Genomic DNA, 25,216 nt, shown 5'->3' with positions numbered 1-25,216 from the left:
GTCTCTCCCCGTTTCCAGCTTCAGAAAAATACCAAAAAAAAAAAAAAAAAAGAACTGGGTACAATGGGGCCATGTAGACCGGGTGAGAGATTTGAACTTTATCCTAAGAGCAGTGGAAAGCCTGTGTGTGTGTGTGTGTGTGTGTGTGTGTGTGTGTGTGTGTGTTTTCAAATCAATAAACTTCTGCACCAGAAGTCCCCATTTAAGCCTGCAAAAGAAGAAAAGGCAGACATGTATAGCTGGCAGGGTGGAGGGTTCGCTCAGCCCTAGAAGGGGTGCCGGCAGGGAAAATGACAGGATCTGACTTGCCTTTTAATAAACCCACTCTGGCTGCTGAATGGATATGAGCTTGGGGAGGGGGCGAGAGTGGGCGTGGCAGCTAGTGGCTAGAGGAAACAGGCGAACATACTGAGGGTAAAATTGAGAGGGAATGCTGATTGGGATGGGCCAGAGGAGCCAGCCCATTGCTTTGATGGGTGAGAACAGAGCCCAGAAAGGTGGGTGAGCTGACGTGGGCCGGGATCACACAGCTCTTCAGTGGCAGGGACTCCCATCCCAGAGCCTTCGAGCAAATCTCTGACTCCAGGCCCACATTCCTGGTAAGTGCTTTTGTAGAGTCCTTCTTCCAGGCCTCCTGGTGGCTGCACCCCCTCCCCGTGCCTCCTGGCTCCCCACTCCTCACCCACCCCCTACACACACACATAGGGTCTGGGGGCTTCTGAGAAAGGGAGACCTTACAGGCAGGGTAACAAGGGGGGCTGCCTCTGACCTCCAGATTCTTTCCCTGTGACCTCTGGGCCTCCGAGGGCCTCCTCGGGCTTTGAAGGAGTCCGTAGAAGCGGAGCTGGGGCTGGGGGCTGGGCCTCTGTGTACAAACCGCCCCTCACTGCGCAGGGGTGGGGAGTGGTCTGAGGATTGGAGAGGAATGGGACAGAGGGCCAGAGCCTGGGCCCTGCCTCCTGAACTGGAAACTGTTGGCTGCCATCTAAGATTTCCTTTTCCTTCCCCCAGTGGCCCTGTCTGGCAAGCGAGACCTCTGACACGTTCAATTAAATGGACTTGTAGTTCGGCAGACCTCTCCCCACCTCCCACCCTGGGCTAAGCCATCCTCTACCGGGAGCCAACCTCTTCTCTGTATCTGGTCCCACATTTTTCTCTTTGGGGTTCAGTCCCCCTTTTTCTCACTAGGCTTCAGAGCCTGCTGTCCCTTCAGGACCCTTCTCCCGGGGAATTGCCTTTGACCCTGGGACCCTGGCCTGACTTGGGGACTAGGTCCCTCGTTCTCCGGGAGACCACATGCTCCCACAACACACACACACACACACACACACACACACCACAGTCTCCTGAGGTTCCATGCCACCCCCCCCCCCCCCCCCCGAACTGAGCCCTGTTTACCTGACTCAGGCTAGGCACGTGAGACATGTTTTCTCTTCCTCCCGCCGCTCTCCCTGGCTTCAAGGCAACCTCCTGCGCGTCCCGCTGCCCCCGGCTTGGGTGTTTTTGCTCAGGGAGCTGCATGTTGTACGCGGCGGAGCCTGGGACGCAGCTGTCATTGGCGGAGAGCATTGGGTGGGTGAGAGGTGAGGGCTGAGGAGGGGCAGGAGAAACACTGCTCCCGGCCCGACCCCCTGGTTCTGATATCCGCTTGGGTCAGGGTGGGGCATGTTTGGGACAAGTCAGAGTAGGGAGCTCAGGTATGGAAATCATTGCAGTGGTGGGAAGTGGACATCAGGTTGGAAACCAGACGGGCTGGTGAGAGAGCCACTAACAGCTTCTCAGAGAAGCCAGGACCTCCTTGAGCCTCTGGCTGATGACAGGACGGTCCCAGGACCCTGTGTCCTTGTATAGCTCTTCATAACGCCTGTCCTCATGCTCTCTTACCTGTCTGCTCCATGGAGGTAGGAACCACAAGGGAGGGAACAACCTGTGCATTGACTCATTTCATTAGTCACCTCCAAAGAGATGTGTTCCGCTGTGTCCTCATTTAACAGATGAGGAAGCTGAAGCTTGCTGAGCCAAGGTGCCTCGGCCAAGGCCACATGGCTTTGAGCCAGAATTCGGGCCAACTTCAGAGTTCCTGGTTTTGGGGGATCCTGTGGGGTGTCCGACTGCAGGGCTGCAGGCTGGTACGCTTGTGGCTCCGAAGGGCTGTCTTTCATCAGCGAAGAGAGAGGAGGCCAGCAAAGGAGGATGAGAAGAAGGTGGTTCTGGAACCCCATCTGGGGGACGGGAGCAGGTGGCACCCTGTCGGGAGGGCTCAGGCAGCTGAAAGCAAGTTTCGAGCTAGATGAGGATCCGGCACTATTCTGTCCTCTGGGTACTCACTTGTGTCCATCACTTCCCTGTCCTGGAGGGGAGGTCCTTGGGGGCAGACCCTGGTTCTCCTGGCATACCTGCCCTCAGCAGATGCCCAGCAGATGAGTGGAGAGAGGATGCACCTTCACAGGGCTAGGACAAGAGGCTCTCCTATGCCGGGTGGGTAGTCCGGGAGTCAGTTTATTGTCATACTGTTACTAGGGACACATCGCTACGCGTAAATGCCAGCTAGTGAAGAAATCAAATGTAATATAGAAGACTGCACATTACAACCAGTTCTGTGCCCTATCCGTTGTGCAGTGCATTTCTTTAAAGAACAAGACCCGGAACAAAATGCAAGTGAGCATTTCTGCCAGCGATCTCAGATCCCTCCGTTAAAGACACTTCTGTTCCTCCTGTGGTGATTTGTGAGTGTTCTTGCTGTCCCCAGGTGGCAGTGAGTCAGCAACAAAGGTCATCAGGGAAGTCCAGAGGAATTTTTCTTTTCCATCAGGTTCCCTTTGAGCAGCACTGGGTGACACCCAGTGACAGGCGCGAAGTTGGGTGACGAGAGACAGGCGCACTCCGCTAGCCACTCGGTCTCTGCCTCCTCAGCTTCCCTGTGTCCCCTGCCTTCCGGGGACCCAGAGCCATCTCAGCCAGCGGAGGCAGGCAGAGCGGTGACCCGCAGGCTCCTCCTTCCTGACTCAGCCCAGCTCCGCCCTCTCTGGGGAAAATGAGTCATTTCTTCAACCCTGAATGTTTCTCTTTCTGTGGAAGGAAGGGAGAAAGGAGTGGGGGTGGGGTAACCCCTCCTGGTCCCTCCAAACTTGTTTTGCAGCTAGGAAGCGCACTCTGGCCGTGGAGGGAGGGACCCCAGGGCAACTGCTGAATGGGGCCGTCAGACCCAGTTAAGTCACTAACCGCAGCTCTGACAGCCATTAGGGTCACCCTGGACAGAGCTGTGCTGGTCTGATCAGGTGGAAGGTCTGTCCCCTGGACCAGCCCGCTCTCTTCCTCTGCCCACCCAGTGCTCTCAGTGGGGCATGAGGGTCCATTTTACCCCTTGATAGCTCTTAAACCCGGTCAACTAAAGAAGGTGTGGGGGGTAGCAAAGTGTTCCTCATAACCTGGAAGATGTGCCCATCCCAGCTCTCCTCTGCTAAGTGCCCTGTGGTCTTTTCAACCACCTCCGGGACGCTTGTGCCAACCCTGTCGATTGGCTATTCTGATGACCTGGCTTCAGCCAGGAAGAGAGATGTGCTGCATTTGATCAATTAGTGATGTCTGCCAGGGCCTGGGGACAGGAGTGTATGTGTGTAGGGGGGGTGCTCCTAAACACCTGCCCTAGAGTGAACCGATGGCCTGGGTCCAGTCGTACACTCTCCTCCAGTTTCTCCGGTTATTTTCCAGGTGGCCTTAAGTAAACCATTTCACCTCTCTGAGACTCACTTCCTCATCTGTGAGACAGGGCGAATACCCCCCCCCCCCCCCCCAGCTCTGAAAAATGAATGAGGAACTGTCCGCACAGCAGCCTCCGTCTCCTTTGAGTCTTGACTCAGGTGTCACCTCCTCAGAGAGGCTTCTTGGCTGCCCTCTGGAAAATTGCTCCAAATTGCCCCTCCCACTTTCGGTCCCCCCTCCCTGCCGATGTTGCTCCTTAGCACATACTCCCCTTTTACTTGATTGTTTGACTTACTCTGTCTTCTTCCTCTGACGTATGAGGATTTCTGCCTGACTTGTTCCCTAATATTTCCACCTAGAACAGTGCTGGCACATAGTAGGCACGTAAATATCTGTAAAAAGAATGAGTAAGTGAAAAAAGAATGACTGAATGAAGGGAGCACCTGGCACAGGGCCCGGCGGATATAGGGACCAGCTGTATTTTGGGTCCCCTCTCTTCTCCTTCTCTTCAGCTGTGATTCGGGAAGGTTCAGTCCTTTCTCCTCCCCACTCTCAAGGTCAGCTTGTCCACTCTTGAGGTTTCATGCTTAATTTTTATATCTGGGCGTTTCATACTAGTTCATGAGATTGCCCTGGGGAATGCAGTGGGAATTGAAAAATTAAAAGTACTGTTTTGGTGCAGAAGGCAGAATTGGCATGACTTTTTGAGGTGAAAATAATTGATGCTTCAGTGAAGGCTTTTAGCTATGTCCCCAGATGCCCCTGTGTACTGGATCACTCTCTGGGACCCTTTGGGAAATTGTGAGGAGCCTTGGTTTTGGAAAGGATCCCAACCTCATCGCCCCAGGGGCTGCTCTCCCTCCCGAGCCCGTCAGAGGTTTCAGCAGACGTGTATGGTTTCAGCAGACACACACAGTTCCACCGGCTTGCAGACCAAGCACAGCTCCCTTTGGCCCGGCCCCTCCCCTTCGGGCCACCCCCTCCCCAGTTCTTTTTCTCAGGAGAGTCCATCCTGGGGCCAGGAATACTACAACCATTTTTTCTTAATAAGCATTTAATTTTGGAATAATTTTACGTTTACAGAAAAGTGGCAAAGATGATAGAAAGTTTTTGTATACCCCTGTTCCAGTTCCTCCAACAGGGACATCTTACACGACTGTGGTACATGTGTCAAAACTAAGAAGCCAACATTGGTACCTGACAGTTAAACTCCACACTCTCCTCCCATTTCCCCAGTGTTTGCACTGATGATGTCCTTCTGTCCCGCAGTCCCATCTAGGACACTGCGTTTGCTCACCATGTCTCCCTAGCCGCCGCTGGTCTGTGAGTTTCTCAGGGCAGGCCTTTTGTAGAGTGTCCTCCAGTGTGGGTTTGTCCTGTGGCCTGTATGTGATGCCTTCCTCTCTCAGCTGCATGGCGTGGTCCCCAAGGCCACTGCCTTTCCCTCTGCCTGCCCCCTCTCTCACGGATGCTGCCCTTCTCTGGTAGAGGCCGTCTCTGCACCTGCCCTTCTCCCTCCCAGACCTGCACTTTGCCTACTGTTCTTACCTCCCTCTGCAGCACCCAGACACCTTCTTGACTAAGTTCTATCAATATTCTGCCTCTGGCTTGACAAGATGGTGGCACAGTGGATAGAGTGTTAGCCTGGGATGCAGAGGACCCAGGTTCAAGACCCTGAGGTTGCCAGCTTGAGTATGGGCTCACCAGCTTGAGCGTGAGGATGCTGGCTTGAGCTTAGGATCGTAGATATGACCCCATGGTCGCTGGCTTGAAGCCCAAAGTTGCTGGCTTGAGCCCAAGGTCACTGACTTGAGCAAGGGGTCAGTCACTCAGTTGAAACCCTCTAGTCAAGGCACATATGAGAAATCACTGAACAACTAAAGTGCTGCAACAAAGAATTGATGCTTCTCATCTCTCTCCCTTCCTGTCTCTCTCTGTCTCTGTCCCTCTTGCTAAAAAAAAAGAAAAGAAAAGAAAAGAAAAGAAAAGAAAATTCTGCCTTCGCTCCTACTTCTTTCCACTCCTTACTCTCACTGGCCTCAGTTGTCGGAACACCCTCTCTGCTGGATTAAGGCGAAGCCTCTTTCTTTCTCTCCCCCCCCCCCCAGCCTTTCCCCTGCACTGCAGCCTCAGCCGTCATTCTGAATTTATGTTTAGCCCTGTCACTGCCCTGCTTAAAACCCTCCTGTAGCTCCCCGTTACCCTGGGAGCAGTCAGACTCCTCTGTAGGAGTGCTAGGGCATTTCACAATCCAGTCCTTGTTTGTTTGTCCCACCTCACCTCTGGCCTTCCCCACCCTGTCCACTCTGCTTCAGCCAAACAACTGTAGTTCCCCCGTGCAGCTGTCTCTTCTCTCTATGTCGACCCCTTTGCATATGCTGTGCCCGCCCTGTCTGTTTCCTGCCATTAGAATGTGTTCCGTGAGAGTAGAGACCATATGTGGCTTGTTATCCTCCGTCCATGCAGTACTTTGGACAGTGCCTGGCGCATAGTAAGTGGCTGAAAAATACGTATTAACCAATGTGAGGAGAGTGTGAAGGCGAAGAAAACTCTTTGTCAGATCATCTCAGGCAAGCATGAAATTGCAGCAGTGACAAATGCCATACAGGCAAGGGTCCTGATGTCACCTGTGCCTGTAGTAGGAGGATCTGACCTGGTCAGAGGTGAGTGCTTTTGCACCAGCCAGGTGAGAAAGACTGACTGGTCTCCTACCCTCAGAGCATCCTCTGAGGTGTTTCCACGGCAACTATGCACCCAGACGCCCTTGGCTTCTGCTGGACGAAGGGAACCAAATTCCCCACAGGATGCCCACAGTCATAGGAAGGGAAGCATCTGCTAGGAGGTCACAGGTGGGCAGCGCTGACCTGTCCCCAATCTGTAGAGAGGAGAACAGCATTCTGGACACAGGTGCAGTGTTAAGTCTCCTGGTTTCATCCACACACCTCCTGTCCACAGTTCATCTCATTGGGAAGCTACCCTGTGACTTCTTTCTTTTTTTCTTGTGGGAGAGACAGAGAGAGGGACAGGTAGGGACAGACAGACAGGAAGGGAGAGAGATGAGAAACATCAATTCTTCATTGCGGTTCCTTAGTTGTTCATTGATTGATTTCTCATATGTGCCTTGACTGGGAGGCTACAGCAGACCGAGTGACCCCTTGCTCGAGCCAGCGACCTTGGGCTCAAGCCGGTGAGCCTTGCTCAAACCAGATGAGCTTGCGCTCAAGCTGGCAACCTCAGGGTCTCAAACCTGGGTCCTCCACATCCCAGTCTGATGCTCTATCCACTGCGCCACCGCCTGGTCAGGCTGTGACTTCTTTCTGAGCCTCAGTTTTCTCATCTGTGAAATGGGGATATAATGCCAACCTCAGTTGTCCTAACTGCCTGCGTGAGCCATGTAAGGGCAACGGTCAGGGAGCCTGGCGAAGCCATCCTGGGAGCCTCAGATAGAGGAATTGGGGAAGCAGGACTAGACCAGTGAGAAGTGGCCAGGGACACAACTCTGTTTCATTGGAAATTGGGAATCGGACAGATCTGCCCCTTCCAAGCAGTATGGTCCTAAGGAAGCATCCTTCCCTCTCTGAGCCTTGGTTTTTCCTTCTCTAAAATAAAAAACAATTCACTAAGTGTTGATTCCCTGTGAAGGCACTGACTGGCCGCAGCTGTACAGGGAGGGGTATTTCCTATGGTCAGCCCTGCTTGCCTGGGCCTGGGTCCCCAACAAACCCCACCTTCCTTATCATGGCTGCTGGGCACCCCCAGGATGTGCTCCTCCCCATGGGGAGTTTCCTCCTGCATTATTCACTCATAGCCTTACCTAAGAAGGCCAAGCCCCACTCTGTAAATGTCCCAGCCTGTTATCTGGCCTTCCTGAAGGCCCTTATTGATTTCTGGTTTGTGTTAGGTTGTTTGTGTCATGTCTTATCTTTCCCAGGGAGATAGGAGAAGCCTAGTGAATGCCAGGATGTGGTTTCAAGTCAGTGACCTGGGTTTGCGTCCCCAGCTCTGTCACTCACTGGCTTTGGGACCCTTGGGAGGCAAGTGCCTTCACCTCTTGGAACCTCGGTTTCTTCCTCTATAAAATGGGGACAATAGTTCCTCCAGCACAGGGTGGTCATGAAGACTACACAAGAAAATGTCCCATGATGCCTGGCACAGGGTGGGTGATCTGTCAACACTTTTCTGAACCGGGAACAGCAGGATCCTATGGGCTCAGACTCAGGGCAAGCAAGGAACATCACAGACAGTCAAATCACCACCCGGGCAATGGGTCGCACAGGGAGCCTCAGGCTGCTGGCAGCTCCCAGTACCCTCATGGCCTAGAGGAAGCCAGGACCTCGGCAGGCCTTCCCAGAATGAAAGTAGGTTGGGAGGGAAGAGACAGATGAGGCCCCTACAGGGACATGGAGGTTTGAACACAGGCTCTGGGTCAGGTACATGCTTCCTCCACCTAACAGGGCCTGTGTGACCCCGTGTAAGTGACTCAACCTTTCTGAACCTCAGTTCCCCACCTGTGAAAGTAGGGATAATGACACATCACATCTCCTGAGGTTGCTTTGTGGAAGTGATGAAATAATATGTGGAAAGTGCTTGGCATAGTCTGGCCGAGAATTTTTTATTATTTATTTTTAGGGTGTGCTCAGGATTCACTGATTTGTTGGTCAAACTCCTCAATTACCCATAAGATAGTAATAAAAAATTTTATGAGCCTATTTCCACAGTGCCTTTCCTGAGCCAGGCATTTAGTGCCTTCATCACATTACCACATTTAATTCTCAGAACCTTGCTGTTACCATCCCCATTTTATGGATGGGGAAACTGAGCCTGCTGGAAGCTGTCCAAGCCCATACAGGTGTTGACTGCCAGAGCCTGGCGCTCTCTTACTTTGCCGCTGTTCTGGGGATCATCATGGACTAGGTTGGAGTGTCTTGCCAGGTATCAGCTGGACACAGTAAACACCAATATCATAGTGAGGAGAATCTGTAAATGGAATCTGGGGTGGGGTGGAGGGTGTCCGTGGAAGACCGGCTGGGAGGCGAGTGGTCTGCGGGAAGCCAAGCCAGAGGCAGGAGCAGTTACTGCGCGTGTTTATTCAGCCTGCACCAGGCAGGAGGGGCCCTGACTGGCCAGTGTAAACATCCGGACTGCTTGTCAGCCTGGTGGGGGGCTGAGGCAAGCTGGGGAACCAACAACCGGGGCCTCCCGGTGCCAGCTGGGTGCTGGAGGTTCCCTGATGGGCAGACAGGGAGGTGGCATGGAGCCAGCCTTTATTGAGCACCTAGTATATGCCAGGTCAGGTATGTACAACATCTCACCACTTCTTTACAACAAAGACACCTTTTTGGTCTCTTGTATCAGTTTTACTTAGCTGATGAGGAAACTGGACCCTGGGGACGATACAGAGCCAGCTCTGTCAAAAGCCCACAGAATTTGATTTGCTAAGAGGATGGGTTTGTGAACTTAGACAGTTTCCCTTTGCATCTGCCCCTGCTGACGCCACACTCTCCATGCAAACTCGGTTTGGGCCCTAATCCACTTTATCTCCTGCTGGTAGCTGGAGGTCTTGCTCTGTGTTACCTCCCTGGTTTACTTTTTAGCACGTCACCGTGTGTCAGACCGGCCAGGCTGAGGAGGCCCAGTTTGACCCAGCGTAGGGATTTGGCCTCTTTCTCGTGTGGGGAAGGGAATCTGGCTGGCTCTAGTTTTGCTGGCTTGTGTAGTAGATCTCATAGATCAATAAGACCTTAGATAACATCCCACCCATTATACAAATGGAGAAACTGAAGCCCAGAGAGGGGAAATGTCTGCCCAAAAGACTCACAGTAGGTGGCTGAGGTAGAATTGGAGCCCTGGTCTCCAAGGACACCTCTAGTGTCCAGGCTGACCTTTGTTAATGGGGGTGGGTCAGGGTTAGAAAAGGACAGGGATGCAGTAAATATGTTCCCCAGATGCGTCATGATCTGAAATCAAATGTCACAGCCAGTCCCACTCCCTGCTGCCGGCCTCTGTGAGCTGTGCCCTAGAAGTGCCCTTGAGCCATCGGGAACGCTGAGAAATTCCTATGCTTGTGCCAGCAGGATGGTTTCATTGGGTTTGGGTGGCTGAGAGCCCATGCAGGGGCCCCCTGCTCCCACTTCCTGCCACTTTCTGCCCCAGGCCGTGCCCTGCTCTGTCCCCACACATTGCCCCTCACACTGGGTTATCCTTGAGTCTAACAGAACTGCCACTTGGGATGTGCCAAAGCTGGGAGGAGTGATTTAACTATAACACAGTCAGTGCCTGGGCACCTGGACTGTGCCATCTGATGCCCCTGCCCTGTTGACCTGCAGACCCTGTTGTCTGCAGGCTTTCTTCACCACCAGAGGTAGTGGTGGCCTCTATGATTCCCCCCTTCATAGAGGACAATGCTGAGGTCACACCCTCAGCCTGAATTTGAACCAGAAGACAGATACCTGGGATCCACACTCCCAGCCACACCTGCTGAAGCCTGGGACCTGCTAAAGTCATTCCAGCAGATTTTTTTGGGTACAAGGTGGCTAAGACTCCACCTTCACAATGAGGAGCAGGGTCTCAGGAGAGGCACGGTGAATTGGACAGAGAGGGAACCCAGCTTTCCACACCGAGCTCACAGCAGGGAGTCTGAGAAGGACTGGGGGCGGTGGAGGGAATCCAGCCAGCCCACACCCATGATGTTATGTATCCAAGTCAAGGGACCATGATTGCTCAATCCCCAGAACCTCAGATGCATCACTAGTTTCACTGAAGGCCAGCCTGGCCTTGGACCGAATAAACCTGTCCCTCTTAGTCTGAGGCCTGTGGACTGTCCCCTTTCCTCCATCTGTTCCATTTGGGAGATTCCCCCAACAGCAGCAAGAACAATAGTGGTGCTGTGCACCAGCCCCCTGACCGTGTCCGCCCCCACATGAGCCAGACCCTCTTCCCTGGGCTCCAGGCCCTGCTATGTGCCCGGCCCTCTTCCCTGGGCTCCAGGCTCTTTCAAACATAACTTTTGTCGGAGTCTCAGAAGAGTCCTGGGAACTAGTGGTGGGTACTGTGATTCCCACCTCACAAAGTAGTAAACTGAACTCACACAGCAGCAAAGCCTGGGTCTGGTTTTAAACCCGTCTGTCTGCCTTCAAAGCCCACACCTTTTTTGGTGTGTGGCAGAATATTTCAGACATACAAAAAACATAGAGTTCAGTAAAAACAAACACGGGTGAACCAGCTGTCCAGCTTAAAAAGTAAAACATTTCCAGATTCAGTTGAACTTCCCACACATGTCCCTTCCTGATCCCATTCCCTACCTCCTCCTTTTCTAGAAAAAACTACTTTCTTGAATAACTGCCTTGCTACTTTTATTCTTTTATTTTTTTTATTCAGTGAGAGGAGAGGAGGCAGAGACAGATTCCTGCATGCACCCTGACCAGATCCACCAGGCAAGACCACTAGATCTTGCTCTGTCCATCTGGGGCGTTGCTCCATTGCTCAGCAAGTGAGCTCTTCATAACACCTGAGGTAGAGGCTAGGAAGCCATCCTCAGTGCCTGGGGCCAACTCTCTTCAATCGAGCCATGGCTATAGGAGGAGAAGAGAGAGAGAAAGAGAGAGAGAGAGAGAGAAATGAGAGGCAGAGAGGTGGAGAAGCAGATGGGCACTTCTGTGTGTCCTGACCAGGAATTGAACCCAGGACATCCACACACCTGCCTGAGGCTTTACCCCTGAGCCAAGGGCCCAGAGTGCTACTTTTATTCTGATTCTTCTGACTTCCCAAATGATACATTGTATTGCTCAGGAGTTTTTAAACTCTAAGTGATTGGGTAAGGAGGCTTTGTAGCTTGCTTTTCTCTCTTCATGTTGTGTCTGAATTGTATCTAGTTCATTTTCAGTGCTGTGTAGTATTCCACCACATGGAACTACCATGGTTTATCTAGACTACTAGAGACAGCCAGTTAGGTTGTTTCTCATTCACTATTTAAACAATGCTGTGGGGCTTCCTTGTCCATGGCTCCTGGTGATCACAGGAGAGTTTCCAAGCCGTATGTCTGTTATTTATGTTACAGAGTAGAATCAGATAAGCACACTGTATCATAAAACTGCTGAGAGGATCAACCAACAATTTTAGGGGCTCCTGCTCAGAGTTAAAAACCTCTTAAGGACAGAAATGGTATTCTCCTTGCTTTGCTGCTGTGAACACCAGAAACAGTGTTGGGCACATAGTAGGTGCACAGCAAATATCTGTAGGCTGAATGATTGGACGAGTGTTGGGCACTGTGGAAAGCACTTGACATTCAAGATCTTAATCAGTCCTCTATGAGGGAACTTCTTCCCATTTCACAGCTAAGCCAACTAAGGCTTCGGAGAGGTTAAGTCATGTTCCCAAAGTCCCATAGCCAGTACCCAAGTCAGCTGACTCCAGAGTCCATGCTCCTTCCTGAGCCCAGGCCTCTCTGAGGTTGCCCACGTTGACCGAAAGGAGCAGATTCACAGAGGTTTGAAATACAAGTGCCTAGGGCTTTTGAGATTGTCCTAAAGACTGGTAGACAGGTTGGCCCACCTACTTGGTTATCTTTGGCCTGGAATGCCACATGTGGTTATAGATGAGTGATATCTCACTTCTGGGGCTGATCTGTAAGGGAATCAGATCAGCCCCAGACTGTGCTAGGCTCAGGATTCAGATGCCGTCAGTGGAAGAGACATCCTGACCCAGCTGAAGAATCATTTGCTTGGGGTATGAACAAACCTGGGTTCAAATCCCAGGCATGCCACTTATTAGCTGTGACTTTAGGTAAGTCTCTCACCCTCTCTGAGTCTTATCATCCCCATCTGTTAAATGGGGACATTGACTCTCTTTTGCAGAATTATTGATAGACTTAGAATTGAGTGTAATAATCTTAACAGAGTGCCTGGCTAGTAGTTATTAATTACAGAGTAGGGAGAAATATTCTACTAGAGCCATATTCTACTAGAGATATGTGCAGATGGGGCAGCTTAGCACATGGAGGAAGAGTTCGTGGTGGAGATGACATTTGATATGGGTTCTGAATGGTGAATAGGAGTTCTCAAAGCCAAGGAGTAGTCTATTGGTCAAGCAACTTCTGTATATCCTGTACTAGGCTTGGTGTTGAGTGGTGCATCATAGTGTCGCTTGCAAAAACATTTTTTTTTCTTTTACTGCGAGAGAGAGACAGACAGGAAGGGAGAGAGATGAGAAGCATCGTTCTTCATTGCGACACCTTAGTTGTTCATTGATTGCTTTCTCATATGTGCCTTGACCAGGGGGCTCCAGCCAAGCCAGTGACCCCTTGCTCAAGCCAGTGACCTTGGCTCAAGCCAGCAACCTTGGGCTTCAAGCCATGAACCGTTGGGCTCAAGCCAGCAACCAAGGGGTCATATCTGTGATCCTACACTCAAGCCAGTGACCCCGCAGTTAAGCTGGTGAGCCCACACTCAAGCCTGATGAGTCTGCGTTCAAGCCGGTGACCTTGGTGTTTTGAACCTGGGTCCTCTGTGTCCCAGGCCGACACCCTATCCACTGTGCCACCGCCTGGTCAGGCTGCAAAAAAAAATATTTTAAAGCAAATGTGAGTTGCTTACAGTTTGTTAGAGATACGATCCTGTGAAGATAGTGCTGAGTGAATAGACAAAGAATCAAGATCAGTGGTGTTGGGCCCTGGCCAGGTAGCACAGGTAGAGCAATGCTTTTCAACTGACGGTCTGCCAAAATTTCATGCCAGTCTGTGAAAGAGGTAACCACCTGATACTGTATGAAGGTTATAGATCCAGTGACCTTAGTTGAATTCACTTATGCTCACGGTGATTTCTGCCTTAGCGATCCCCGAAATAATTCTATTTTCACGGGTCCCAAGTGTAAAAATGTTGAAACCCACTGTATTAGAGTGTCATCCCTAAATGTCAAAGTTGTGGGTTCAATCCTCGGTCAGGGCACATAGAGGAATCAATCAATTAGTGCATAAATAAGTGGAATGACAAATTCATGTTTCTCTCTCTCAAAAAAAAAAAATCAGTGGTGTTGGGGTCAAAGGAACAGATGACTACTGGAAGGGGCAGTCTTCCTGGGGGGAAGGAGAGGGAATGAGAAAGGAAGACCAGAGGCAGAGGGGCTGCCTGATTCTTGGTTTCCTGGCTGGGCTGGGCTGGGCTGGGTCAGGAAAGGAGCCTCCCAGCCTGGCAGAGGACTGGGGACAGGCTTCATGAGTTCTGGCACAAGTCCTGCTGTGATCCTGTCACTAAGTCTTGTGCTGTTCTCTCCATTGGAAGAGAAGAAAAGTTGTTCCTAACTGTTAATTGTGCAATTGCAAATTGGCACCTGGGCTGGGCTGTATAGGAGCCGAGCCCCAGAGAAGGAAGGAGGAGCCCAGGCTGGATGGCTACAGAGCCAGTAGTTCGGGGGCCCAGGAAGGGGTGTGGGAATGCCACTGTGTGAGTGTCCTAGGAAGGGACTTCTGCCTGGCCTAGTCAGGCATCCCTCCCCAGAACTCCCACTCTGTTCTGAAGGATTCTGTGGTACCTAAGAGTTGTTGGGTAGACCTGGGTTTGAGTTGTAGCTTGTCACCAGGTGTGTGACCTTGGACTAGTTGCTTAACCTCTCTGTGCCTCTGTCTTCATCGTTCACATGGGATTGCTGTGATGGTTAAATCAGAAAGCAATTAGTGCAGGGCCTGGAATGAAGTCGTTCAGGTGATGGTTTTTGTCACTACTGCTGTTGTTATTTGGCAGCAGCAGCATCAATGCCATTGTCACCACCACCTCCATGAAGGCCACATGGTTGCTCAGGTTGAACCCCAGGGTCATTCTAGCTCAGGGGTCGGGAACCTATGGCTCACGAGCCAGATGTGGCTCTTTTGATGGCTGCATCTGGCTCGCAGACAAATCTTTAATAAAAAAATAATAACATTAAAAATACAAAACATTCTCATGTATTACAATCCATTCATTTCCTGCTGCTCATGTTCATGGTTGAGGGTGGCTGTAGCCAATCACAGCTGTCCTCCAGGACAACATCTAATTTTTATTGGATAATGTGTAATGTACACGGGTCATTGTATGGCTCTCATAAAATTACATTTTAAAATATGTGGCGTTCATGGCTCTCTCAGCCAAAAAGTTTCCCGACCCCTGTGCTAGCTGCTCATGTCGTCTCTCCATGAGCCAGGACATTCCAGTGCCATCACGTTAGCATCCAGCATCACAGCCTGTACCCACAGGCTTAATCTCACCACAGACAGCCCTAGGAAGTAGGTTCACACGTCCCCATTTTATAGGCAAGAGAACATGTTAAGAGAGATGATGGCCCTTGCCCAGGGTCACACAGTAGATTACAGGGATTCAAGCTCAGATCTGTCTGCTCCAAAACTCTTATTCTTTCCAAAGATGGGAGTGGCCTGTTCCCAGGAAATCTAAGCCTGGCGCTCTCTGTTCCTCTAGGTACCCTTCCACTCCTTTTTTTTTTTTGTCATGTCCCCTGTCCCTTGTTCTCCAACCCCCTCTGGCTCTGCCCTGTGCCTGGGGACCACTCTGGACCAAGACTGCAGATGGGCGGCTTGTATCCTCTTGAGCCAAAACAGCCATTGCTCCCCCGCTGTCAGCAGAAACCGGGCCTCTTATCCCAGCTCCCCACCAGGCGTTTCTTCCCCGGGCCCTCCTGGGCCCCCAGGCCAGCTTGACATGTGTGGTGAGGAGGGGTAATGGGGACCAGATGGGAAGCTGAGCTTGGCCTGGGCTTTGTTATGTGAACATTCCTGGTCACTGAGGCAACCCCAGCTCTGTAGCATCTGGTTTGGCCGAGGGTCTACCCTGATTGGCTGGGGCCAGACATGGGGAGTTGCCGTCCCATGACGTCTGGGCGATGTGGCAGGTGGAGATGAGCACTTCACGCTGAGACAGGATTTCGGAGTCCCTGGAGGGAATAATGGGGGCAGAGAGGCAGAGTGAAAACAACGGGAGATCGGAGTCAGAGAGACTTGGTGTCCATTGTCCAGTGTCGGTTGGCTCTATTTTTCTCTGGCACGGTAACCCAAGCAAGCCACTGTCCCTCTGCAAAATGGGAGACAGTGATGGTACTTCCTTCACATGCATGAGCAAATCAAGTAAACAGCAGTGCCAGTGTTCAGAATGCTTCACATATTTTAACTCAATGAATCCTCATAGCCACTGTGGGAATAGTGCACTGAGGCCCAGGGTGATGGTGTCACTTGCCAAGTCAGGGAGTAGGGGGCAGAGCTGAGATTTGAACCCGGGTTGCCCAGGTCCCAGACCTGCCACACTCCCACTGCGACGTTGTCCTGCCTGTCAGTGACACTGTGGCACTGACGATGCTGCTCGCCTCAAAGCCTCCTGTTGCTGGCATGTGGGACAGGCCTGCTGGGCTTATAAATGGGCGAACGGAGGAGGGGACGGATGTTGTGAACATTCCTGCACGTTGAGTGAGGGGAGGCGCTAGGGTTGTGACCCTCCGGTCCTGGCAGCCGGCCAGACCCCACTGCTGCCCTGAGAGGGCCAGGGAGACCAACTCTGAAAACAGTGGTTCCCGTTACGCCCTGCTGTGTGCCACACACACGTTTTGTCTACATTCTCTCATTTCATCCTCACAACGGCCCTAGTTGCCCAAGATCATCACGAGTGTCTTTGGAAGAAGCTGATTTTGAACATATGTCTGACTGACTACAAAGACAGGGCTCCCTTCCCATGGGGCACAGCTCTGAGGGCCCATCTCCTGCTTCCTGAGGGATGGGTTACAGCCTTCTTGTCGAAGAGGTTTTTGTTTTGTTTTGTTTTGTTTTTATTCAGTGAAAGGAGAGGAGGCAGAGACAGACTCCCACATGTACCCCGACCGGCATCCCCCTGGCAAGGCCACTAGGGGGAAAACTGGAGTGTTGCTCTGTTGCTCAGCAACCGAGCTCTTCTTAGCACCTGAGGCAGAGGCAGGGCCTGGGGCCAACTTGCTCCAATAGAGCCATGGCTGCAGGAGGGGAAGGGGGAGTGGAAAGGGGTAGAGAAGCAGATGGGCACTTCTCCTGTGTGTCCTGACCAGGAATTGAACTTGGGACATCCACAAGTAGGGCTCAACTAGCCAGGGCCATCAAAGAGTTTTTTATGGGGTGATTTTGATGATTGTGGGTAGAGGGAGGAGGCTGCCAGATGGGGTCAGAAGAACCTACTCTAAGTTTCATCCTGTTGGCCCCTTGAGTGACCCCCTCTTCTTGAGCCTCATTTTCCTTATTGATTGAAAGTGATTTATGATCAGGGGGCAGAGTGCTGAGGGCCAAGCTGACCAGAGCCTTGAATCTTTCAGACTTTTTGGACCAGTGGGCAGAACAGCCACGTACCCAGTAGGCTCTGCGGGGGGGGGGGGGGGGGAGGTGCAGAGTGCTGTGGGAGAGCAGAGGAAGGAATACTTGCAGGGCCAGGTGTCAGGGTGTTGGCATGGACACAGGTACTGTCTTTCAAACTGCCCCTCCCCCATTTGACATGGTTGGGTGTCAGTCACAGCTCTTGCCCCACCTTTTCACAGGGTACATGAACCAGGCCTGGCCAGTGGGAGTTCTTCCACGGGACTTTATAATTCAACATAGAGCGTGAGAAGGGCTCTTTTTTCCAAGGCTTTCTGCTGACAGGTGGTAGGCTGAGCTCAGTTCTCCAGGCGTGAAGGACAGCTAAACTCAGGAGATGAGAGTGAGGTCACACACGCAGGAAGCAAGGGCTAGGATTAGGGAGGGAGAGAACTTAACAGCATCATAACATCTTCTGGATCTCCTCCTACCTGAGGCCTGACCCTCCCTCCTTTTTAGGTAGTACAAGTCGGGGTGTTTGCTTTGTTACAAACCCAGTGAGAGCTGGGTTTCTGTCGCTTATAATCCTGAGGGTCTTGACTGAAGAGACTTCGCAGAGAAGGTGACATTTGAACCACATGTTGGAGTTCTTAAGGATAATGGCCATGGCGAGCTTGTGACGGGCAGAGGGGGCTGTTGGGAAGGGCATGATTATAACCTGCCTGGGGGATGGCAGGTGGTGGTGTTGGGCAGACCTGGAAGGGCCTCAGATGCCTAGGAGCAGAGCTTGGATGCATCCCCCATTCATTCATACATACATACATTCATACATACATACATACATACATATATACATACATACATCTGTCCACCCATTTATTCAACCAATCTAACTCTCACTGTGTACCAGGCACTGTTGTAAACGCTTTAACCCACCTTCCCGGGTAGCTTTGTTGATTAGAGCATCATCCCGAGATGCCAAGGTTGCAGGTTCTATCCCCAGTCAAGGCACATACAGGGATCAACCAATGAATGTATACATAAGTGGAAGCAAATTGATGTTTCTCTTTCCCCCTTCCTCTCTCTAAATCAATACATAAATTAAAAAAACAAAGCACTTTACAAAGAACTAGTTCCATTCTCTGAATAACCCAGTGAGGTAGGCAGCATGACTTCACCGCTTTACATGTGAGGAAACAAAGGCAAAGAGGTTAAATAACTCACTCAAGGTCACGTGGCTGGTAAATGACATAGCCAGCATTAGAACCCAAGAAGTCTGGCTCTAGAGGGTTATTTTCCTAGTGGTGTATTTAGTGGTTTATTTTCTTAACCACAGGGTGGAGATGACCACTCCAACTTCAGGCCAGAGTTCTTTCTGTGGAGCTCCATGTCTCATAGCCCAGTGGGGACGAGAGAGACTGCAGTGCCGGTGCCTAGGATGTGACCCCAGAACCACAGTGTGGCCTGGGCCAGGAGGGCAGGGAAGGAGAGTGTCCGGATTCTCTCGCAGGAAGTAGGGTGCTCTCCTGGCCCAGTGCCAGCCCGAGCTAGGCTGGAAAGCAGCGAGGGCCAGGTTCCTGCCAGGTGCCCTGCTGTTTCTGTGAGCTGTGATAATCTCCAGAAACAGTGACTGATGGGCTCTGGCTGGGTCCTGCTAAGCCCTCCATGGGAGGTAAGTAACTCGAAGAAGCTCTGGCTTCCAGCCAGGTGCTGGGGAGTTTTAAAACCTCTCCTGGCAAGGGAGGCCCAGAAGGAAAGGGGTGCTGGGAACTGTTGTGAATGGAGCCCTGGGGATGTCCACATCAGTCCATGACTCCAGCCTGCCCCAGGCTCAAGCACCTCCCAGGTGCCAAGGGCCCTTCCCTTCTATTTTCAGGCATAGGAAGTGTCAGCCCTGGTTTACAAGTGAGAAGTTTGAGGATCAGCAAGGGTAAGTTACTTGCCCAAGGTCACACAGCCATATTTCCTAAGCCTAAGTCCCAGGCTCTGGATGGCCTTACCCCTGCCTCTTTGACCTCATCCCTGATCTGAGGGGTTTCTGCAACGCAGTCCTGAGCTCCCTCAGGCCTCCTGTCCCTTCCCACAAGACGTCTTTCCGTTTCTTACCCCCAATTCCACAGAAGGGATTTTTCCCTAATGAGAAAGTGCCATTCCATTCCTCCCAGGGAAGACCCCAGTAGCCCCTAGGAGTCCCACAGAGTGGCCTCTGGGGCAGGGATTGGGGACTGAGGCTTTTGATTGTGTCCGAGCCCTGGCAGGATCTGTGAGAGGGGAAGCCAGCTGGTGTTGAGAGCCTCCATAAATGCTTGTGAAACTAACGCTCTGAAGAAGGACCTACTTCAGCTGGGGGCAAGGGAACACTGTTTAGGGTGAGCTGCAAAAGAACAGCCTTTGGGGAACAGCAGGGGGCATGGCTCTCTGGGTGGGGGGAGCAGCATAAGCAAAGGCCCGGAGGTAGAGAAGTGGAGGTTTGCTCCAGGAGAGTTCTCACAAGGCTTATGGGTCCATGCAGGAGTAAGGCAGGCAGGTGTCTAGAGGTGACCTGTCTGGACCTTTAGGTCCAGCTAGATATGACCCAATGGGTCACATCCCTTCTAAATGTGACCCATTGGGCTATTAGGAAAACACTGAGCCATCCTCCTCTCTTCTTCTGGCTTGTCTCCGATCTCTGCCCCACAAGGATGCTCTAGCGGGTCTCAGGCTCATCTTGGGCCTGGGCTGGCCCTGGACCTGCCTGGCTGGCTTCCACAAAGGCTCATTTGCCCTTTTTCCATTTTTGTCTGGAGCCCAGTGCCCAGGAGCAGCAGCCCCCATGTGGGCACAGCTGACTGGTGGGGCGGAGCTTCCATGTTGCCTGGTCACAGAGGCCTTCCTGGACTCCTCCCAGGTGGTCTCTACCACCCGCCCTGCTGTTCTTTCTTATAACACAAATCCCGCTGCAGTGAGGCAGTCAGGGTGCTACTGGTTAGAGTTAGGGACTTCAGAGTCAAATTGGCTAAGTTCAAATCCCAAGCTCTACCACTTATAGCTGAGTGATCTTGTCTATAACCTCTCTGTGCCTCAGTTTCCTCACCTATAAAATAGCATAAAAAATAATATATTATTATTATAAAGATTAAATGAGAAATGCACTAAAAAGCACTTATACAGTGCTCAGTACACGGTAAGCAATAAATGTTAAATGCTATTATAATTATAACTTTTTTTGTGTGACAGAGACAGAGAGAGGGACAGATAGGGACAGACAGATAGATAGGGACGGGGAGAGAGATGATAAGCAGCAATTCTTCATTGTGGCTCCTTAGTTGTTCATTGATTGCTTTCTCATATGTGCCATGACGGGTGGGGGAGGGGTTACAGCAGACCAAGCGATCCCTTGCTCAAGCCAGTGACCTTGGGTCCAAGCTGGTGAGCTTTGCTCAAACCAGATGAGTCCACACTCAAGCTGGCGACCTCGAGGTTTCAAACCCGGGTCCTCCGCGTCCCAGTCCAATGCTCTATTCACTGCACCACCACCTGGTCAGGCTAATTATAACTCTTAGCAACGTTGTTTATTGTCTTTCTTCCCTATTAGAATTCAGGCTCCTGAGCTCTTGGGCATGAAACAGATTTCCTGGCACACAGTAGGTGCCTAATAAATATTTTTTTGAATGCATGAGCGGGCAGGTGAGCAGATCCTGGCTTCTAACAGGCCACGTAAGGTGGGTGTGGAGGATGGATGCTAGGAAGATAAACCTGGGCCAGCTCCTGTCTCAGGACCTGGCCAGCCCTCTGGACTCCAGGCAGCCCCCCTGGTGGGTCCCGGTCTGGCCTGCTCTGATGGAAGTCCACGCCCTGCGGGATTGGGGGAATCTCTCTGGGGATCGAGGTGGCTCCCTGTCCTAGCCACTCTGACCACAGCAGTGGTTGAGGATGTCTGACACTGTGATCCAGCTCAGATTCCAGCAGCCAGCCCTGGGAGCTAACGTAGATTTTCCCCTGTGCTAGGCAGCCCTCCCTCCTGAACCCACAGAGCTGGGCCCAGCCTGCTTTGTCTACACTGCCCAACCCTGTGTCCATTTTCAAAAACTACTCTCACAAACAGAAATGCTCCCCAGCTGCCCCTCCTACTGCTGCCACGCCTCCCTCTTGTTCTTGAATTCAGGTAGGACAGCCAGCAGCACATCAGTCCTCCTGTAGGCCTGTCCTTGGCCCCAGGGACTCTGAGCATTCCTGAGGATATTGGTTTATGTGTCCATTTCTTTTCTTTTTTTTTTTTTTTTTAATTCAGTGAGAGGAGGGGAGGTGGAGAGAGACTCCCACATGCGCCCTGACTGGTATCCACCCTGCAAGGCCACTAGGGGGCGATGCTGTGCACATCTGAGGCATTTGCAACTGAGCCCTTCCTAGTGCCTGAGGCAGAGGCAGAGGCCATGGAGCCATCCTCAGTGCCCGGGGTCAGCTTGCTCCAATTGAGCCATGGCTGCAGGAGGGGAAGACAGAGAGAGAAAGAGAGAGAGAAGCGAGAAGGGGAGGGGTAGAGAAGCAGATGGGCGCTTCTCCTGTGTGCCCTGACCGGGAATCAAACCCAGGACATCCACATGCCTAGCCGACACTCTACCACTGAGCCAAGTGGCCAGGGCCTTATGTGTCCATTCCTGAAAGGGAGGGAGAGACTAAGCATGGGGGAGATTTGCTGGAGGCCTCACGGTTGGTTGGGGCCAGAGTTGGGATTTACACTCAGCTTTTTCCACCTTCATTCGTTCAGTCAGCTCATGTTTACTGAGCACCTGCCCCATCAGGCTCTGCACAGCAGTGAGGACAGTGCCTGCCCTGGTGGCCGACCCAGAAGTCAGCCCAGCTTTGAGCTGACGTGCACACTAGTGCTGTCCAGTGGAGCTTTCTGTGATCATGGAAATGTTCCATATCCATGCTGTCCATTAACCATGTATGGCTATTGAGCACTTGAAAAGTAGCAGCTGCAAATGAGGGATTTAACTTTTATTTATTTACTTATTTACTTATTTAGAGGAAGGGAGAGAAGAACATGGATTTGTTGTCCCACTTATTTATGCATTCATTGGTTGCTTCTTGTATGTGTCCTGACCGGGGGTCGACCCTGCAAACTTGGCATACCGGGACAGTGCTCTAACCGAGTTACTTGTCCAGAGCTAAATTTCACTTTAATAGCACATGTGGCTAATGGCCACAGTGTTGGACGTCATGGATCTGTGCAGTTCTTTGAAGATTAATCATTCACGGTCTTAGACTGTAGGTCTGAACTCAAACATCGTTTCCCAGGGGCCCCTGAGGTTGTGTCTTCTTTCACAATTGTCAGTATGTTAAACTCATGGGTATTTTTTTCACACCCACAAAAAGAGTCAGCCACTGTTTTCTTTGAAACATGAGAGCCTCCTGGCCTTTTATTTCCCCCCACTTTTCCACTTTTTTTTCTTATTGGGGTGTGACTTAAATAGAATAAAACACGCCGGCCAGAAGCAAACAGTTTGACGAGTTTTGACGAACACAGATGCTTGTGTCACCACAGTGGAATCAAGATATAGGAAGTTTCCAGAACATTTTCATTCCCCCAGAAAGTTCCCTCAGGCCCCTTTCCAGTTAAGTCCCGTCCCCAGAGGCAATTGCTGTTCTGGTCTATCACCATACGTTAGTCCTGCCTGTTTTTAAGCCTCACGTAAATCATTTTCCTGCCTGACCTGTGGTGGCGCAGTGGATAAAAGCATTGACCTGGAATGCTGAGGTGGCTGGTTCGAAACCCTGGGTTTGCCTGGTCAAGGCACATATGGGAGTTGATGCTTCCTGCTCCTTCCTTTGTTCTCTCACTCTCTCTCCTCTCTAAAAATAAATAAGTAAATAAATAAACGTTTAAAAAAATCATTTTCCCACTGGGACAAGGGTATAAGCAAGATTTCTCTTTTCTCTTTGTTACGAGAGACAGCACCAGCATGATGAAAAGTGGCGGCTGACCCCAGGCCACAGTGAGGAGGAGACAAGAAGGGGTTGGGGTGGAGTGGGGTGGCTGTGGTGTCCTGGGGACTTGTGGCCTATCCAGAGGGGCCAGCCACTCCTCAGCTCCCGCTGAATGTTGCCACTTGAGAATGTGGGCCCAGCATTGCCAAGATGTTTTATTTTTGCAAAGCTGAAAACACTTATTATTTTTGTGTAAAATCTTCTAAATGTTGGCATGTCACTGCCTTTTACAGCACCGTGGGCCAGAGAATTCACGCCCGTGAGCCAGACTTGACACAGCGACTGCCAGGTGGTGCGTTCTGCCTTGGGCGGCTCAGAACTCTAGTCATCTTAAGAGCTGGTGTTTGTTGAGTGGTTCCTTTGTTCAGGTCCTAGTCTAAGTGCTCAGTGTTATTAAGTCATTTAATCCTCCTAACCATTAATAATCCATTTTAGAGATGAGTAAGCTGAGCCTGGAGAGGCATTAAGTGGCTTGCCCAAGGTTGCAGAGTGAGTGCTTGGCTGGGATTTGAACCCTGACTGTCTGGTTCTGGAGTCCGTGCTCCTAACCACTACATGTCCTCCCCGTGTAGTGGGGTGCAGATTTGCCAGCTGCCAAGGGTGCTACCGACCTGAACAAGCAGCAAGAGCCTCGGCCCTCCCCTCTGGGACTGCCCGTGCACGAGAATTTTCAGGTCCTGGCACCTGAGCTGTCAGTGGGTAGAAACCCAGTTTTAGGAAGCGCTGGGAAAGCAGCCAAGGGTGGGGCTGGCAGGGTGGAAGCTGGCTGGTGCTTGATGAGGGTGTCAGGGAGCCTGGGCAAGTGGGGGCAGGAGTGGCAGGAACCTGGTGAGGGAGGGGAGCCCAGGGCCAGGCCGTGCTGCCACTGCCAGAGGAGCTGGTGGCGGGGGCATCCCCGCCCCATGGTGTTTGGTCCAGACAAGCCTATCACTTGGGAAGGAGAAGATAAGGATCACCTGGCAGAACAAGACTGCCTTTCCACCATCCCCTCCCACCTTGCAGGTGGGGCCCGGCAGGAAACAGGCCCAGAGAGGGCACAGCCAGGACCAGACCTGTGCTCCTGCTCCCAGCCCAGTGCCCTTTCTGCTCCATTTGGCTCCCTTCCTTAGGGCCAGGAGCTGTGGGGAAAGAGGGGCTGTGGTCACTGGCGGGAAGTGTTCCAGCGCCTGGCAGTGAGAGGGCAGACCCCTCGGGCCCTTACCCATGTCACCCAGCCAGGGTCTGTTAGTAAAGTGCTAAATAAGCATTTGCCATTATTGGTTGTTGTTTTTTTCTAATTTGATCTTCACACCCATTTTGAGATATGTTCCCTTATTATCACCCATTTTACCAACGAGGAAGCCGAGGCTCGGAGAGGTAGAGATCACCACCAGAAAGCTGTTGGCAGGTTAAATCAGCGATGGGTGTGGAGTGTTTGGTGCACAGCACAGGACTGGGGACCGTGGGCCAGAGAAAGGATAAAGGGCAGGTCAAGGAGGACCTCCTGGAGGAGGTAGCGTGGGGCTGGGCTTTGAGGACTCACCACTCAGGCTGTTGGTTTCCCTGGGGTCAATGTTGTTTCCTGAGTAAGACCTTCTGCCATTTAGGTCTCCTCACTCAGAGGATGCCACCTACCAAATAATGTAGGCTGGCACCCAAGGGCCCTTACAAACCTTCCAGCAGCCTCCATACCAAAGAAGCCCTCTGGACCTGGCTCCAGATCCCAAGCATTGTAAACAGGCACCCTGGCCTTGGGGTGGTCACCATACCTCTCTGAACCTCAGTTTCTCATCTGGCAAATGGGAACAGTGCTACCTACCATGCAGGGTTATGGTGAAGGCCAGGCCTATGACAGGTGCTCAGTAAACAGGAAACAGCTATTGCAGTGGTCCCCAATCCCCAGGCCGCGGACCGGTACCGGTCCGTGGGCCATTTGGTACCGGTCCACAGAGAAAGAATAAATAATTTACATTATTTCCGTTTTATTTATATTTAAGTCTGAACGATGTTTTATTTTTAAAAAATGACCAGATTCCCTCTGTTACATCCGTCTAAGACTCACTCTTGACGCTTGTCTCGGTCACGTGATACATTTATCTGTCCCACCCTAAAGGCCGGTCCATGAAAATATTTTCTGACATGAAACCCGTCCGTGGCCCAAAAACGGTTGGGGACCACTGAGCTATTGAACTGAATTGGTGTGTTAAGGACAGAGGGCAGACACATCCCCAGTCTAGCCCAGGATAGCTTGAGCCACACTTGAGCAAAGAACCAAAGTAA

At 51.6% G+C, this 25,216-nt stretch overlaps 1 protein-coding gene across 3 annotated transcripts in view; it reads left to right on the top strand.

Annotated features, from left to right (window-relative positions):
* ECE1 (endothelin converting enzyme 1) overlaps nt 1–25,216 on the top strand; it is a 114,000-nt gene that overhangs the window by 12,890 nt on the left and 75,894 nt on the right. The window contains exon 2 of one of the 3 annotated variants that reach the window (XM_066375326.1): nt 18,864–18,917. The exons of the other annotated variants lie outside the window; for them this stretch is intronic. The gene's annotated coding sequence lies outside the window, so the exon portion shown is untranslated. The remainder of the gene's footprint in view (nt 1–18,863; nt 18,918–25,216) is intronic. 3 annotated transcript variants of the gene reach the window in all.

The sequence above is a fragment of the Saccopteryx leptura genome, chromosome 3 (genome assembly GCF_036850995.1).
Source record: "Saccopteryx leptura isolate mSacLep1 chromosome 3, mSacLep1_pri_phased_curated, whole genome shotgun sequence".
Lineage (NCBI taxonomy): Eukaryota > Metazoa > Chordata > Mammalia > Chiroptera > Emballonuridae > Saccopteryx > Saccopteryx leptura.
Note: the sequence above shows the minus strand (reverse complement) of the source record. Positions and strands in the feature narration are given on the sequence as shown.